This window comes from Pteronotus mesoamericanus, unplaced genomic scaffold, assembly GCF_021234165.1.
Source record: "Pteronotus mesoamericanus isolate MK-2021 breed Mesoamerican mustached bat unplaced genomic scaffold, CSHL_Meso_final scaffold_36, whole genome shotgun sequence".
In the NCBI taxonomy this organism is placed as follows: Eukaryota; Metazoa; Chordata; class Mammalia; order Chiroptera; family Mormoopidae; genus Pteronotus; species Pteronotus mesoamericanus.
This window is the reverse complement of record NW_026555313.1, coordinates 7,652,700-7,670,113: the sequence shown is the minus strand read 5'-3', so window position 1 is coordinate 7,670,113 and position 17,414 is coordinate 7,652,700. Positions and strand designations below refer to the sequence as shown.

General features: G+C 37.4%; 1 pseudogene; it reads right to left on the bottom strand.

Moving 5' to 3' along the window:
- Positions 1-6,422: 6,422 nt before the first annotated feature.
- Positions 6,423-17,188, bottom strand: LOC129086103 (60S ribosomal protein L29-like; annotated as a pseudogene).
- Between the last annotated feature and the right edge of the window lie 226 nt (positions 17,189-17,414).

Genomic DNA, 17,414 nt, shown 5'->3' with positions numbered 1-17,414 from the left:
CTTTGTTTTCAGAATGCATACTTGGTGATTACTGTGAGGTTTTTAGTGTATATAAGCAGGTGAAAAGTACTGGAGTAACACCTAAGGAAGTCAGGAAGGAGTCTGGGACAACTCTCGTTTTCTGCCAGCTTGTCCTTGGAGCCAGTTGTTTTTTGCTAGTGTGGGACTCTGAAAGCAAACGAGTTATTAAGTCGCCAGTATACACTGTCAACAACAAGCAGAAAGTGACCTGGCTAGCTTTCGTTCCCTGCTGGGTGGATGGTGCTGACCTAAAGATCTTTTGACCTTTTCAGTCTTGAGTGTTTTCCTCTTAATATATTTCCCCCCTGACCTCCTATCCAAAGTTTCTTCTGTGAGATATGCTTCTGTTTTATCTTCCAAAATTCTTATTTTTTAGTTAAGAAACACTATAGAACAGTGGTTAAGCCCATGGGCCTTGTTGCCAGAAAGAGCTAGTTTTAAATCTCTCACCAACCATTTATTAGCTTTAAGAAGCGTGACTTACCTTCTCTGAATTTTAGTTTTCTTATCTGTAAAGAGGAAATGATAATAATAAAATGTAGTTCTGTATTGTTACATAAATAAAATGAGTTTATTTAGCTTAGTTACTAAATAAATATTTGCTTCTTATCATCATTCTTCTCATTTAACTTCTATATCAGTGTGTATAATGTAGCACAGTTGTATAGGAACAAATTAGCCAACAGGAAAATTCCTTAGTCTATAATTAATTGAGTTAAGGGATACGTTCTGGGGAATTTTTAACTTTGATTACTGCCTCTCCCTCTTTGTCCATTCTGCTCTGTCTTTTAAATTCTAACAGGAGGGTTAGCCAACCCTAGCGAAGTTTGTGAAGCAGCTACAGAATCTGGGGGGAGTTAATGATTTGCTCAGTGTACACTATGCCCACAGCCCCCTCTCCAGGGATGACTCCTTACTCATTCATTGCCATGCTTGTATTGACCGCCATAACATCATCCTGAACATCTAACTTAACCAGGACGCTTGAACCAAATGTAGCTCTTTATAGGCTTGCCAGAAAACTTTATGCTGCAGGAGCAATTCTATGTTGGAGAATATTTAGATGACTCCATCAGAGCCTCTCTCAGAGTACAGCAGGTCTTTGAATAACATGGTTTTCTGGTTTTCTCAACATCATTTTATTATAATGCTGATGAGATGTCATAGGAACTTAACTCTTGTTAGTGTCAATTAACCTATGGTAAAATTGTCACTTCGCTTAGTCTCAGAACCTATCAATGATATTAAATGAGGACTTAACTGTATATGTCCGAAAGAGGAGAGACAGGAGAGGGATGAAAGAGACATACAGGCAAGCAGACAGACAGATTGGAAAACTTACAACTAAATAGACTCTTTGAAACAATAAACAAGCAGAAACCAAGAAAGAAGGCAAACTGGGAGAGTCAAGAGTTAGTATAGGCAGTAGAGAGTTAAGCAGGAGCAAAGAAACGTAGGAGAAAGAAAGAGTCCCGCAGTGCCTCCTGGTTAGAGGCTAGCTTTGGTGGGGCTTTCAGCAGAGCTGCTGTGCTACTAGACAACTAGAGTTACCATGGGATTGGGAAAGCTAGAGGGCCTCCTAGATGATTGTAAATACTTTAAAGGTAATGGGGCTTCTGCAAATCCCTTCAAGTGTTCCCAGACAGTGACGGCTTTGTCAATCTCCTGGTAATGCTGATCCTTACAGGTGACCAAGTTCTCACTTCCTTTCTCTTTGGCTAGCAGGTAACCTGTTATAACTTGTAGGCCTCTGCATCCAAGCATCTCGGCAGCCCGTGCAGCTAACTAACCACACACATATCGCTCCTTCAGCCACCTTTCAGGTTGGCCTTGATTGTCAAACTCCAATGCACCGTATACTCAAAGATAAGACTGGTGAGGAAAAAGGTCAGAAAGAAGACTGCTGTAAATGCATTAAAACAAAAAAGAACACGACTTATCAACCAGAAAGCAGCTTGTTTATCTCAGGACATCTGCTCCGCATGCCATTTCCTCTACCAAAAATACCCTTTGCTTTTTTTCTACCAGTCCAAGACCCTTTACCATGTCCCTGCAGAACCTAATGAAAGTTCACAACCTCCTATGAGTGTTTTTCAGTTAAGAGAGTTCCACCTGGTCTGTCCTAGCTCTTGATTATTTCTGTTGTCCTATATTAGAGAGTGTATGAGAAATACTGCTTTGTAAAAAGGATACCGTCAACTTTTTTCCTTGTTTTGTGTTTAAAGGATTACATCTTCTATTTCTTGCATGTCTGCTAAAACTTTAAGTACTATGCTTCATGCATAATTTATGCTCAATAAATATTGACTAATATTCATTAATAATCAATAACAACAGTAATAACTAATATCAATAATGAGTGTGGAGAACCTGCTATATGTCTGATAAGGTGCTGCTGGTTTACTAATACTGTCTCTATTTCTCATATGTAAATTAAAGCAGGATATTTTTCATTCCTAGTTTACAGGTAAGAAAAATTAAATTCAGAAAGGTTAAATAATTTTGCCAAAGTGACACAGCTTTTAAATCACACCATCGGGATTAAAGTCAGTGCCTGTTTCTGTTGTACACATATGATGAACATTTTCAGGTGTTACACTGAGGAGATTCATGTCTCAAGTAATGCCATTGCTTAGAGCCTGAAATGGAAGTTTTCACAATTGTTCACTTTATTTTGAAAATATCTTGCATTTCTGAACTAAGATTTTTCTTCTTTAAATGGCTTTTAAGGAAATGAAAAGTCATTTACTAGTTATCTATAGTTCTCTCTCGCCTTGTGGCTGTGGAAAATCCAATGGTGATTCATATATACAAAATCAATTTCAAGGTGTTTACTAAAAGTATGCAGCACTCTCCTCCCTGTCCCAAGGGCATGGTTCACAAACTCTTCATATGATTTGTATTCTCATTCAATGTAAGCCATAAATACTGTCTAGAATTGAAGCCAGACAATATGACTCACATTATTTAGTGGCACTTTGTACCTTAAAATTTTATCAACTTGTCCTGACTCGAGTGGTTCAGTGGGTTAGAGTTGTCCTGCAAACCGAGAAGTCACCGGTTTGATTCCCAGTCAAGACACATGCCCAAGCTGCTTGTCAGATGTAACTGATCAATGTTTCTCTTGCACAATGATGTTTCTCTCCCTCCCTTCCCCTCCTCTCTATAATAACTAACTAAATAAATAAAATCTTAAAAAAATCTTATCAATTTACAAGATATTGTAAACAGCTTCTTTAAACTTACATGTTAATGTCAATGGTATTATAATAATGATATTTAGGTTGCTAACATACTAATTGAATATGGCTACTTAACAATTTAAAGTGAATTTAGGTCTAGGTAATTTTGCTGTTTAATCTAGCCATCAACTAAGTAATTTTAGAGCACTGACTTCATAAATTCAAGAACTAAAAAATAATAATAAGTAGTATACAGCCCACAGAAAAACGATTATAAATTAAAAGGAGGTTAAGTGTAATACAGAGAACTCTCTTCAAGCAACTAAAAAGAAATATTTAAACCTCCTCTTGATTAATTATATCCTGATTAGGGAGTTGCTTGTGTCATATTTTTGTTGTATTTGTTTTCCTGAAACTCAAACATGTGTGTACTAAAAAGGCAACTGCATTTCTATTGCATAGCAAAGAGCAGATAAACACTGTGTATTAATTTCAATATTCTTATCTTCATATCCTGCACTTTGGGGAAATTCTCCACTTTGCTATCATAAATCTGGAGACAAATTCAATAATTTGTCTCAAATTATTATGTGAGTTCAGTCATGAGAAATAATAATAAAATACTGAATTTTTGAAATGATTTACATTTTTAAATTTGTTATATCATTTCCTGGGTCATTTGTTATGATAATGTCACTCTTTCTGTTTTCTAGTACTTTGTTTTTGAATTGGAAAGAAAGAGGTGGACCTCAGTAGTTCAAGGAAGTGTTCACCATATGTAAATGTCGGCCATCACTTGGGACAACAGAAAATAGGTTGAGAATATGAGTTTATCTACATCTCATCAGCTAGTCATCTCTGACCATCACTGGTTCCTGACTTAATGCCTAAGTTTAGGGGATGAGTCACCTTAATTTTGGGGACTGTGCCCTGTCTCCATCCCCATCAACTGACTAGATTCAACAGTAAGATAATGAGTAATGGCACAGCAAAATAGTTCAAAATCATTTACTTAATCTGAATATGACAAAATACCCTGGGAGCAAATGAAATACTAGGATGAATGTCTCAATTTCCACTAGTTATGAAATGTACTTGCCTCTTCCAGCTGAAAACACTTTGAAGACAGCCAGAAACTAGCAGGTGTAGGAATTCACAAAATGTGTAAAGCAGTTACCATTGGAGGAAAAACAAATAAAGTCTATATTTAACCTTTTGCTTGATCAGTTTTATTGGCTTCCATGTTATACAAGAAGGGGTAAGTTCTGCTTAATCATTTGTGTTTGTCAGTGTTTTGGAAATTTTGGAAAGAAATTTGGTTTTTAGAAAAAATTGACACACATCCTCAGCAATGCTTTACCACGCAAATGGCTCATTTCCTACATCTGGATTATATTATCTCATTTAGGGCTGGACTTATGGTTAAAGTTGTCCTGTCAGCACGGTGATGTGATTAGTTCCCAAATTGAAACAAACTAGTAGTTCTTGGGGGGACATGTTGGAAAAATTCTTCCCAGCCTACAGTCCTATCTAATTCTGTTTACACCTTCTCCTAGATGTCTGGGACAGACTTGCTCAGATTCTTGGACACTCTTTAATATAAAGTCTGGATGCAAAAAAGACTGTGCCTGGCCCTTTGTTACTTCAGGAAAACATTTTCTTTCTAATCTACCTCCCTTCCTCCTTACCTTTTCTCCTTCCTTCTTCTATTTGCTTGCCCGTTTCTTCCCTTCTTTTTTCTCTTCCCTTTCTACCTCCTCACTTCCTCCCTGCCTCCTTTCACGTCCTCTTTTTCTTCTTTCCTTTGTCAGAGTTTAAATTACAAGTTCCTGTTACTTAGCCTATTTTAGAGATAAAATCCTAAAAAGAAAGCAAAATGTGCATTCTATATTTAAGATCTTTAAACAAGGGGTGAAACCTTTGTTTTTATCCATAAACTTTTACTTTAGGCAAAAGAATGTGCTATCCTTGTTTTGTCCTTGAACAAAAGTGATGCAAACAAAATAGAGATAATCATATGCCAACATTTGACTGTAAAACTGTCTCCATGAGGCTCAGATTATCTCCCTCCAAACCCCCACCCCCAAATGGAGGTCTCTGCAGGCTCCGGAGCAGCAGAGGAACTGTGCTTGTGCAGATTGCCTTCCTGTTGTTGTCCGCGGCCCCTACCAGTCCCCTTATCTACTGCTAGGGAACAGGGTCACTTTACCAAGGCAGAATTGCTTCCTGCAGAGGTAATAGTCCCCTTCTCTTGCTGTTCTTCTAATTCAGCATATAGTTTCTCCACTTAATGGGCATGGTCATGTGCTTTCTTTCTAGTGCTATTTGAAAGCCTTTTATCACTTTCCCTTGAGATCAACACATCTGTGGAATAGACTCCAGCATTTGCAAGCCTTCTTTGGTATGCAAGCAAACAGCCAACTAGATTTTGAAACGTTAAATGCTTTGGAGTTGCTAAGGTATGGAGTCCCTGATATGGTGAGATAGTGGGATATGTAATATTTCCCTGAGAAAATGAAGTGGCTAACTGATAGCTTGACCTACAGGCAAAAAGGTGGCTCATAATTTTTCCTTCGTACATGTGTGATGTTGCTTTAGCTGGCAGGTACAGCTTTGGCAGATCATATACTTATGTATTAAGAAGTACTTTAGGTGTAACACATAGTATTCTGGATTATCCTATTCAGATGGTTAAGATTCTAATCCTAGCATCAATGTTATCTCTTTGTGTGATTTTGATCCCTGCATGGACTAGTGTGCTCCTGTGCTATTGGTACAAATAAACCTGAATCAAGAAAAAAAAAAAAAAGACAATCTTCTCATCATTATTATATCAGCTTTGAAGGAAGATAATGATGTCATCAGTGTCCCAATAAAATAAATTGAGTTGAATAAATTCTGATTGAATGCTGCTTGGACAACACGGTCCACAGTTTCAGGGGAAAGATCTGGAAGCGTAATTCACTATTCTTACTAACACACTTATACACAGAAGCATTTCAGTAAGTCCTCAAATGTGGTATTTTAGAGATTATTGTACTTTTAAAATCTATCCATTTGATTATTCATTTTATTTACCTATAGAATCAGAAATCTAAGGTACGCTATTATGTATTAAATTTTCTTTAGAGATAGCCGTCATTTTTATGTGTTTATGAGTATTTTTTATTAAAATAAACAACACTATAATTATTTAAGATTTAAAAACTGCTCAGGCCTCTACCCTGGAGCCTTCGTTGGGGCCTGGGCACCTTTGGGAGCCTGAAGCAGAGCCTGAAGCAGAGCCTGAGCAGGAGCTGCAGCTGCAGCCACAGCCTGGGCTTGGTTTGAGCCTTGGCCAGAGCCTGAGGCCCTTGGGGAAGCCAGCTTGAGCATGTTTCCAAGCTGGGGGTGAGTGATGCATGCGAATCAATTGGGCTTGTGGCTGCTGCCCTTTGGGGCCTTGGGCTTGACCTTCTTGGGCTTCACAAGGGCCTTGATAGCCTCGGTACATATGCCCATGACCTTGGCGTTGTTGGCCTGCATCTTGTTTAGGCCCTTCTTATTGTGCTTCTTGGCAAAGCAGTTGTTCCTCAGGAACTTCGGGTCTACCTTCTTAAGAGATCCATATCTTTGTGATCAGGGTTTCTTGATGCTGTTTTCTATGCCAGTTTTAGGACTGGTTGTGTGTGGTGTGGTTCTTGGACTGGCTATATCTGTATGAGGCCCATGGCTCCTGAAGCGCCTGGAACCATAAGAGAAAAAAACAAAAACATTGTGTTTATCAAAGACTTCCAAGTTTTCAATTAACTCTACCCAAAGTGATAAGTTTTGTTTTTGTCTTGATTACTTTCTCAGTTATTATTTGAGCTTTTTCCCTTTGAGAACATGGAGATTCTTCCCCACCTGATGGGTCCTTTGCCCCTTGATGGGACAGCTGTCTTATGCCTTTCCTCCTAGTGAGGGTCGGGGCAGCTGTGTTCACTCTGATGATGATGAATTCTGGACAAATAATTTCAAAGGGAAAGGTGAATACTCTTTAGTTAGGACTGGTGTAATCCTACTCCTGAACTTGTGTAATCACTGACCTTGAAGAGTAGTCAAAATTTCAGAAATCTCCCATTTGGGAGACACTTGCTCTGTCCATTATATATGTGTTCAAAACATTGAGTTTTCTATCTCACACCACCAAATGGCAATTATGGCAATAAAATAATTAATTAAAATGCTTTCTGAGGTCTTGGAAGGTTAAGCTGACACCCCAGAGACTGTGAGGTAACACTATACAGTTTGACTTGGACCAGTTTTTACCTCTGTGGTTGAAAAAAGTAGGGCAAAGTTTACCAATTGTTGATCATTTAAACTGCAGGGGGGTGGAATAATATACAGTGATTCAGAAATAAAACATTGTCATATGTTAAGATATAAAACAATGATCTTTACTTTATGGTTTGCTGCTTCATATTATATTCCTACTCTTCAGTACCATGTCAACTAAATATGATACTAAGAGGTAGTTAACACAGGCATTAAATATCTGCCTACATTCTCTCTACTTTTTTATTAGAAAAAGGACATTTCACTCTGACCCCAAACTGGCTAGCAAATATGCCTAACAGGAACTTAATGAACATTAGAAAATCTTGCTGTAAAAACTTTCCTAACTTGGACAAATGTGGAATTAGGAGGGTGAGTGTGTTTATGTGGACTACATAATAATACTTTTGTTTGCCAGGTCCTTTCTGCCAGAGACTTTTGCCTGAATCAATAAGAATTATTGTTATTGACATGTTTATTGTTTTTATGCAAATGTTGCTAAATACTTTAAAGCAATCTAAAGTCTCAAGCTTGAATTTCCCTCAGGTGAGCACAATTGCTTGCAACTCCGAAATTGTTTTTATAGTGCCAAAATAAACTTTCATTAAACTCTATTATCATTAATTCAGATTTTAATCTTTTGTGGCTACTGTACATTAAGCATTAACCATTTGCCAGGTGCTTTGGGTATTATTAATATAAACAACAACAAAAGCTAATCTCAATTACAGTTATGGAACTCTTACAATGTGACAAGTGCTTTACAATTCAATTTTCTCACAAATCCTATGATTGGTTTTTTACAAAAAATTTTAATTGTTTTTTTTTCCCATTTCCATTCAGCCTCCTTATAAATGCCCCCACCCATCACCACACTGTTGTCCATTTCCAAGAGTCCTTTTTCCTTTTTGCTCAATCCCTCTGCTCTCTAACCTAATCTCTTCCCCCAGCTGTCATCCTGCTCTCTCTGAATCTGTCTCTATTTTGCTTGATAGTTTAGTTTGTTCATTATTCACCCTTCACAGGCTTTGGTCTATCTTGCTACAGGTCAGTATCCACCACTTCTTTTACATATTCCAAACTAACTAGGATTTAGATATAACTGTACAGTTGTATGGTGGTCATATATTCTACTTTTTCACTAAAAGTAAAGTGACCATAATTTTTCTCCTATTCATTACTGTCTTACAATTAAGGGTCAAAGGGCACAACAAAATCAGTGAGGTAATCTCAATGGCTCCAACCTGAACCCGTTGGGCACTGTGTTGTATCAGAGTCACTTGCCGTGGGAAATACCACTGAGGAAGGTATCCTTATAGGCTTTTGCTCTTGTCTTTCTTCCCCAAATATAAAACAGGGGAGAGAAGTAATTAAGAATGCTTAGGGAACCCATCTAAAACATCTTTAGAAGAGCTAATGTTGTTTGGCATTGACCTCGATCATCAGCACTGTGTTTCCTTGTAGACTCTAACCTGTTTGCTGTTCCTGTACAGGAGTTTGGCTGTTGCTCCAGTGACCCTGAGGCTCCGATGTTCCCCACCCGATGATGTATATCCACCCAAGCAAGAGAGGGATCTCTGAGATTGATCTAGGTATCTAGGCCTTCTATGATTTGCTGAAATTTGGTTTTCTTCTCATCACAGAACTACTTATTGCCTTGCTAAATCCCCTAAAACAGCTTTTCCCAGTCTGTGTACTGTGGGACTCCAATGCTGCAAGGAGCAACCCAAAAAGAATATTCCAAGCTCAAATACCTGCGGGAACCACTCCAAGCTCTACCGCTTTCTTAGATTTTCGTAATGTCATAAAGCTCTGAGAAGTCCTCTGGGAAAGAAACTGGTTCACAGTTGTTTAACCCAAAATTTCCTAAACTTACTTGACCATAGAAATTTCCTTCTCCTTCCCTTCCCTTCTGCTATTAAATTTGGTGAAATTTCTCTGACATCCATGGAATAGAGTTTCACAGCACTCCTTTTAGAAAATGCAGTCCTGAGACATGTAATAATGAGGAGAGTTTTTTTTCCACAAGTTTGCGCAAGTCCGACTCTGAGGGAATCAGGGTTATCAGGTTGGCCTCCATTTACTTTTCATCCAAACTTTTAACCTCACCTCAAGGCGAATGTTTTATAATAATTAAATTTTCTGTTTACCTCTAGCTTAAGATTCTCTAAATCTTTTTCCCATCTCAGAAGAAAGGTTTATAATTGTGCATTGAACTTTAGTAAGTACAGGGCTGGTACAGAGTACAGGTTGCCATTTTATAAAATTTATCCTATTAAAATTCATATAATTTATATTAAGTTCATTCTAAGTTTTTTGTGAGAAGAAAATTTTATTAATACTGGGAGATTTATTAATCGAAATGCATAATCTAATTAATGTATAACAATATAATCTAATTAACAAAGAACATAGCATCATATTTATATATTTACATAGAATTTATACATGAAGATATGCATTAAATTACATAGAAGATACAGTAAATCAGTGCTGATTGGGACTGGAAAGTGTATTTCTGTTTTCCCATTTTAATACTCATATTGTCAACTGTATCAGTCAGGATACAACAAGAGCCAGAAACCACTTAGCTATTAAACAGAAGTTTAAGTTCCACAGGTGATGGAAAAGCAAGCATATAAATAAAAAAGAGTGAAGTGACCCAGAAATTAACAACACCAAAAGCCTCTACCAGCCCCTGGAGCTAGAAGAACACAGGGAACAGGTGACAGGACCAACCCGGAAGCCTGAGTGATCTGGGGAAGGGGCTGGAAAGGGGAGCTAGAGCTCATGGTGGGGCTGCTCAGCGGGAGCTGAACTGGAGATGGCCACATCTCTCAGGGAAGAGGAGGGAGAGGACAAGGAAATCCTGGCTTTCTTCTGCTCTCCAGTGCCTCCCATTGGCTGAAACTATCAGTTGGCAAGAGGTCCCAAGAAAAGGGATTAGCAGCAGAAGGACCGGAGATGGGAAATTAAGGACATTGACTCCACCTTTAAATGGAGAGCCCTTCCCCAAGCCCCTCTCCAAAACACACCATAACCCTTCCCCAAAACACAGGGAAATATAAGGCGTTATTAGACAGTAAGAATTAGGAATAAGCCATGATACGCGACATGAAGTCTTTCCCACCACATTTTAACATAGACATCAAACTAGAGTGCTAATGCTTATTTTGTATTTGGCAATTTACTTTTGGTGGCAAAAAAAATTCAGATATTATTTGAAGCAAATCAAGGAATCATGTTGGGTCATTATTTTCTTAGTTTCAGGTCCACGGTAGAGGTCATTTAATGGCCAAAATCTAGAGAAATGTAATTAAGACTTTACACTTTGATGCCATTATGCAGTTACAAGAGAAAAAAAATTTTTTTTTTCTTTAAGGACATGTAAGTCAAACGTTGGGCCTAATACCTACTTTGGGAGGCATACAGTGGAATAGCTTGGGAAACAAACCCCAGCTTGACACTTTGTAAATTTTCCAGCTCAGTTTTGCCATCATTCTCCTTGTTTACTGTACTCCAGCACATGTTTCTTCCTGTTCCCTGAGCAGAAGCACGTTTCCACCCTAGTGCCTTTGTGCTTCCCATTTCTTTTGCCTAGGCTAACACCCTGCTCCCAGAAGCTGAGTCTCTCCTGTCATTCTGGACTCAGTTTGAAATATATCTCTTTGTAAGGGTCTTCCTTGACATTCAGCTAAATGTTCATCCTCTCAGTCCTGCCTCCAATAATTCTATAGCATCACTTAATTCTATATCCTTAATAACATACATACCTATCAATAAGTTACCTTTCTTCAGGGTCCACTTTCTCCTTCTAATATGTAAGAGCTTTTGGTCAATATTGTTCATGCAATATTTCCCGTGCCTACAAGAATGCCTTACACGATAGTTTTGCTGGGTGCTATTTTAGGTTAGTTATTATGAATTAATGGAGAACATCAGATGTTTACTATGTGCAAATGCTCTTCAATCATTATGTCATTTAATCCTCATATAATCTATATGACAGGCACTGTGATGATGCCATTTGTCTAGTTAAGATCAGGAACTTTTCTCCTCACTGGTCTCCTTCCTGCTTCCCTGAGATATACCAGACACATTCATACCTTAGGACCTTGGCACTTGCTGTTCTCTCTGCTGAGAACTTCCCCCAGATAGCCCCATGGCTCATACCCTCACCTCCCTCCCGTCTTTACTCAAACATTACTTTCACAGTGAGCCCTTCTCTGCATGCATATATAAACTGTAATACTCCTCTCTATCCCTCTTTCCTGCTCTATTTTTCTCCTTATAATTCTCTCTCTCTTTCTGCTAGAGTGTCAGCTTCATGAGGACCAGGATTTTGATGTGTTTTGTTCACTGCTGTATCAGTGAGATTAAACAAATTGCTCTATGTTAGGGAGCTAATAAATGGAAGACTGGGATTTCTGCTGGTGTAGCTGATTCTGAAACCTGTGTTCTCAATCTCTGCATGGCTCTCATAGATTTAGTTAAAGGCTGGATCACTGGACAGGCACAACACCAAACACCCATCTTATAATCTATAGCTTAAAATGATTTCTTTGCATCTTAAAAGTCAACTGATCACATTCCTTGACTTAGACATGTTTCAGTTGCTTGGTTATAACTTTCCTGCCTAGAATAAGGTCTTTCTTTGACTCACTATTATTAACAGAAAAAAATGTCTGAGGCCCTCCTGCAATGCTGGAAGGACAGCCCAAGGAAATCTGTGAGCTTAGATCCCCAGGAGACACTCAAGCGATCAAGGCTGCTGTCCATGAGCCTAACACTGAGATGACCACCTTTTTTACTGTGGACAAGTACTGGAAGTATGAGATCATCCTAGCAGCCAAACTGAGGTCGAATTCTTTGTTGTCTGTTCATGGTTGCAGTGAAGCCCTTTCTATAATTTTCTGACATTAACTAACTAGAGCATATAGAAAAATGGAAAATATTAACCTATTTAATGCATAGCATTATTAAAATGTATTTTCTCTGCAATTTTGAGTTTATTCTCAATTTTATGATAAATTCAATGAAGAAAGGCAAAATATGGAAGCTGATTACCCCATATGCATTAAATATGGGTTTCCTGGAATTGAAAATAAAGTAGATGCAACAAAACAACAATATGGCAAGATTTTCTGTTCTAGAAAATGCTGTGTTTAAAAACCTTGAAGTTAAAAACCTATTTAGATTACCATCTAAATAGATCAACTTTAAGGAAATACATGAGAATTATCTAAAAAATCTTGGGGTATTACAGGAATTTTTTTCTAGGTTTTTTCCTGTTTTCCAGGCATTAATAAGGTTATTACTTTTTTAAATCAGAAAATTGATTTAAAAATATGTAACAACTACTTTAGTGAATTAAGGTAACAAGGTGAGGCTAGGCTATTTTAAAAATAGACTTTTTGCTTCATTGTTTAAATATTAGAAACCTTTAAATATAGCAAAATTGCTTGTTAAAACCACGAAGTCCCTATTTTTCTTGCTTGTTTATATCTAGATGTTTTCCTTTTTGAAAGACATTTGGGCAGCAGTGGGCTAGGATATGTGTTCTATTCCTAGTTGTTTTCTCTTACAGTATTTGGTTAAATCTGGCAGAAATGGACATTCAGTAACCACTCTTTTTAACAAAACACAATAAAAATGAAAATTCATTAGGAAGCGAACCTTGGAAATTAAGTCTTGACTTTCAGACCTCACACTCGTAAGAACGAAAAAGAATTTCCTTTTTTTCCTTGCAGATTTTTTTTTTCTTGTGGATCAACCCAGTATGAATACAGCATCCCTGAAGAGCATGTGATTCAGATGCTAAAAGTAAATGACCTCCTAAATTGCTGATCTTCTGCTTTGCAGCTGCAGCACCGAAAATGACATCCTTTGCACTTGGCACCAACCTGGAGATTTCGTCTGGGGATTATGCTGTGATTGACTGTGCATAAAGAGTTCGGGGGCGGGGGGCACTCTTACACCTTCCTCTGGGGTATACATATTGTGGATGAAAAAGGTGTGCTATGGAAAGTAACCTCACAAGGTGTTCTGTTTATAAACTCCTATCTGGGCAGGTCGTGGTGGGTAGTCGTGCCCCAGACTAACAACTTTTTTAGCAAGTGCCATCTTTGCCTTAAGCAAACCCTGTCTATTGATTCTGTGCATTGAGGTTAACACACTTTGAAATGCCCCCTTTCAGGCCCCTCCTTCTAAAACCTGACCATCCTCAAGCGAGCGAATAATCTTAATTGTCCCATAATCTGATCTCCCTTGCTTTCTCCTACCTTCATGTAATCTTTCTTACTTTCTGTCCTTAATCTGAAATGCATGAAATAAACTCCAGAACTCTTATTTTTCCGTAGTAAATTTTAGATATTGCTCGCCAGCGTACATTGTCAGTTTTAGCTCAAATTCTTATAAAAATTGTCTACACGTTTGGACGTTTCTTATGTTGACAGTATGATTGGGTGTTTAAATTCTAGTGCAGTTCTCCTTTTAAGAGTATGTAAACACTTTCCTTGGGATTCTGGGGGTAAAAATCAGACACTAGAACAAACCACCTTCAGAGGGGGTTTATAAAAATCATTACTTCATGCAGTCGCACAGAATCAAATCAGTTACCTTTCAGAAAAATAAAGATAATACTGTCATTTGTTGTCAACAGTCATAATTCATAACACTCTAAACTGAAGCCAAATTTTTACCTTAAAGATTCTTTCATTAACAAAATTTTCATAATATTAAGCCAACTCAAATGGCCCATTGTTTCTATTATTCCTAATCTGGAATCCCCCTGTGCTTTACTCAAGGGTCATTCATGCGTACCTTTGGTTCTCTCTTAGGGATTGTTTTTAATTTAGAGACTCATGACGATATGTTTTAAAAAGTCCCACATTGCTTATGTCTGAATCAACTGTAGATACATATTCCTAATTTAGTCCACAGTTCTGTTTGCTCATTCTACAGGTTTTCAAATTTCCCAGTAGCTAGGATTGTTAAAACCATTTGTAAAAGCCAACTCAGACTCATTGTGTTAAAGGTATCATTTGAAACCTCAAACCCTTCACTGGTGCTAACCAGAGGCCAGGCTTTCATCTTAACAATTAACAGCCCAAGATAAGGACTTGTGTGGACAAGCAGTTTGGCTGACACATCCTGATCACCATCTTAAAACTGCTCCTGTGTGAACAATAGCCTATAGGCAAGCTGTCTGATTTTTTTTTCCTTAAGGAATTAATTTCTACTTAAATCTGAGGAATTTTTATTTATAATACTAAGAAAATTTATAGAATGTGTAACAGTATGTTCTCATTAACCTTTCTGTGTTTTTCTTTTGCACAGTTGATATTCTTGTGGGTTTTTTTTAGATGTTTGTGCTTTATTTCAAACAAAAGGTTGAATAAGACAAAATGAAGTTCTATCAAACTGTAGGAAAGGAACATGAGAATACCAAGGGTCAGAAAAGGAAGAATAAGCTAGGTGGGTGGCATTGGCATAGACATGGGGAGAGTATAAAACTAGAAGCCTCTGAATAAAGAAAAAATGTACAAAGTGTGCTCGAGTATAAATTAAACTTTTTTTCCTCTCCAAGGTGATAAGTGCATACATATAAAAGAGCACTCACCACCCAGAAACTATGAGGGTTAGAAAGCTGGAGGATGGAAAGGGTCATGATCAAGTGCAAAAGCTATTTTGGTTATTTCTGGTTACCCTAGAGTAGTGTGAACTCTTCAATCAGTCCTTGTAATAAGCCCGGGGGATAATGACGCTTGGCCTAGGACATTAACTAATGCTTGGAAGTCATCCCCAGGAACAGGAACACTGGAGCAGAACTCAGAACTTAAGAGGATGAATTGGCCAATGGCTGTCATATAGCTGAGAAGGTAAGCAAGTACCAAAGAGGGTGTTTGTGACTTAGTAGGGTTAGAAGCATGTGTTCCTTCTCTATCTTATTTCAGTTAGTATAGAGGGTTCACCAAAATAAAACTTCTAGCCTAGCCTAGAGGGTGAAAAGATCTTCCAGCCTGAGTAAAGAAAATCCTCACCCCATTACTGGTGTACTGCTGACATTCTTAAATGAAATGATAACCAAATAAATACTGGAGCTGTTTGACAATAAGCCTTATTTTTAAAGTTGAAAAACAATGACATTTATATATTTTCATTTCTCACTAAACTGTTTCTGGTGGGAGAAATAATATTATATGATTTACAAAAAGGCTCTCATCCTTCACCTTCATGGTATCCTATATAGTCAATGCCCAATCAATATTGATTATTTTAATACATAAAAGGGCTCTTAAAAAATTCTATTTTAAAGTAATAATATTTCTATAAGTCTATGGAAATTTGCAAGTACTGTTAGCCTATTTGATTATTTTGTCCCACTTTCAAACATTAAACAAAATGTCACTTGTTCTAAACTTCATCATGGATTATTATCTAAAGAGACTAAAAGATTATGAACATTTATTGCTAAAAACTAATGCTTTTTAATGAACTAATTTTCTACAAACTTAATAGATGAATCAAACTTTCGCATAATTTTCTCTTAATCTGAAAATTAAATGTGGTACACAGAGAAGGCTGGAAACAAATTATTGTTTAGCATTTCTGATTGAGCCCAAATCTAATCTTGAACTCATTGGAAATAAGTTGTAAGTATCTATTTTAAGTATCTGTTGTAAGTATCTATTTGGCTCTATCTTGGATAAAAGCACAATAAATTTTTCTCAATTCCCACTTTCAATCCCATATGCAATTGTTAACATTTTATAGGCTTTTCTGGTTTTCTCTGAGGTACTGGCTAATGTAGATTATAGTATTTTTCCCACATGTTGCGGGTCTCCCTTCCCTACTCACCCTAAGGTTACATTCATGCCTCTTCCCTTTGTCTTAATATGTTTCTGACCTGAGTTTCTCTCTGACTCTCAGTCATTGAAATTAACTTGCATTTTCAATCATTCAATAAATCTGCGGTCTCTTACCTTTGTGAAGGACCAAAATGGCATTCTGATTTCATGGTATTAAATGTGTGATGTTCTGAAAGGAATAATATACTAGAGGCCCCTAGAAGACTATTTTCCTGAATTGTTTTTGAAAAAAAATACTACTATTATTCAAAATTAAAAATAAAAACTGAGAAATTAGAAACTGGACATGTATTTACCTAGAGCCCCGATTTTCCTGGCTACTCCAGAGGTGTGAGAACCAAGAAGCTCAGTTTTTAAGAAAATATCTGAAAATGGATGGAGTAGACACCATATTGGATGATGGTTAAGAACATGAAGTCTGAGTCTACTGGCCTGGATTCATATTCTGGAAATACCACTTATTAACCAAATGACCTTAAACAGGTATTTTAACTTCTCTATGTCTCAGATTATTTAGATACAAAGTGAAAACAAGCTTTTCAATAGTACCTACTTTATAAGGCTCTTGTAAGGATTAAATAATACAGTTTAAGCCTAGCATGCAATAAATCCCTCAATGTGTGTTAGCCATTATACTGTATTTCCATATATTTTATTCCAATATGCTTTTCTCCCTCTGCCTGGACCTGTGGGGAACTCATGCAAGATTCCATGTCCCCTGAGATGTCACACCGCGCTTTTAAATCCAACCACGACATTCAGTTCCGTGGAAGTGTGGTAATGCCTCCAAGTCCCAGATTGGTTCTGGTCCAGTTCCATGACCCTCAGGTAGGTATAATATTTCTCTTTAGTTACTCTAAAGAAAACAGAGTTGAGAACTCACCGGATTACAAACATTCTGGAAGTAGGACCAGGTTTCTTTTTTATGGAAGTAAGTACACTATCTTGATACTCTTATCTGAAAAAGTAAAAGTAGGTGCTTTTCTGCAAAGAGAAAATCATTTTTCCCAAGCGAAGTGAAAAATTTACTATTCTCTGTTTCTTC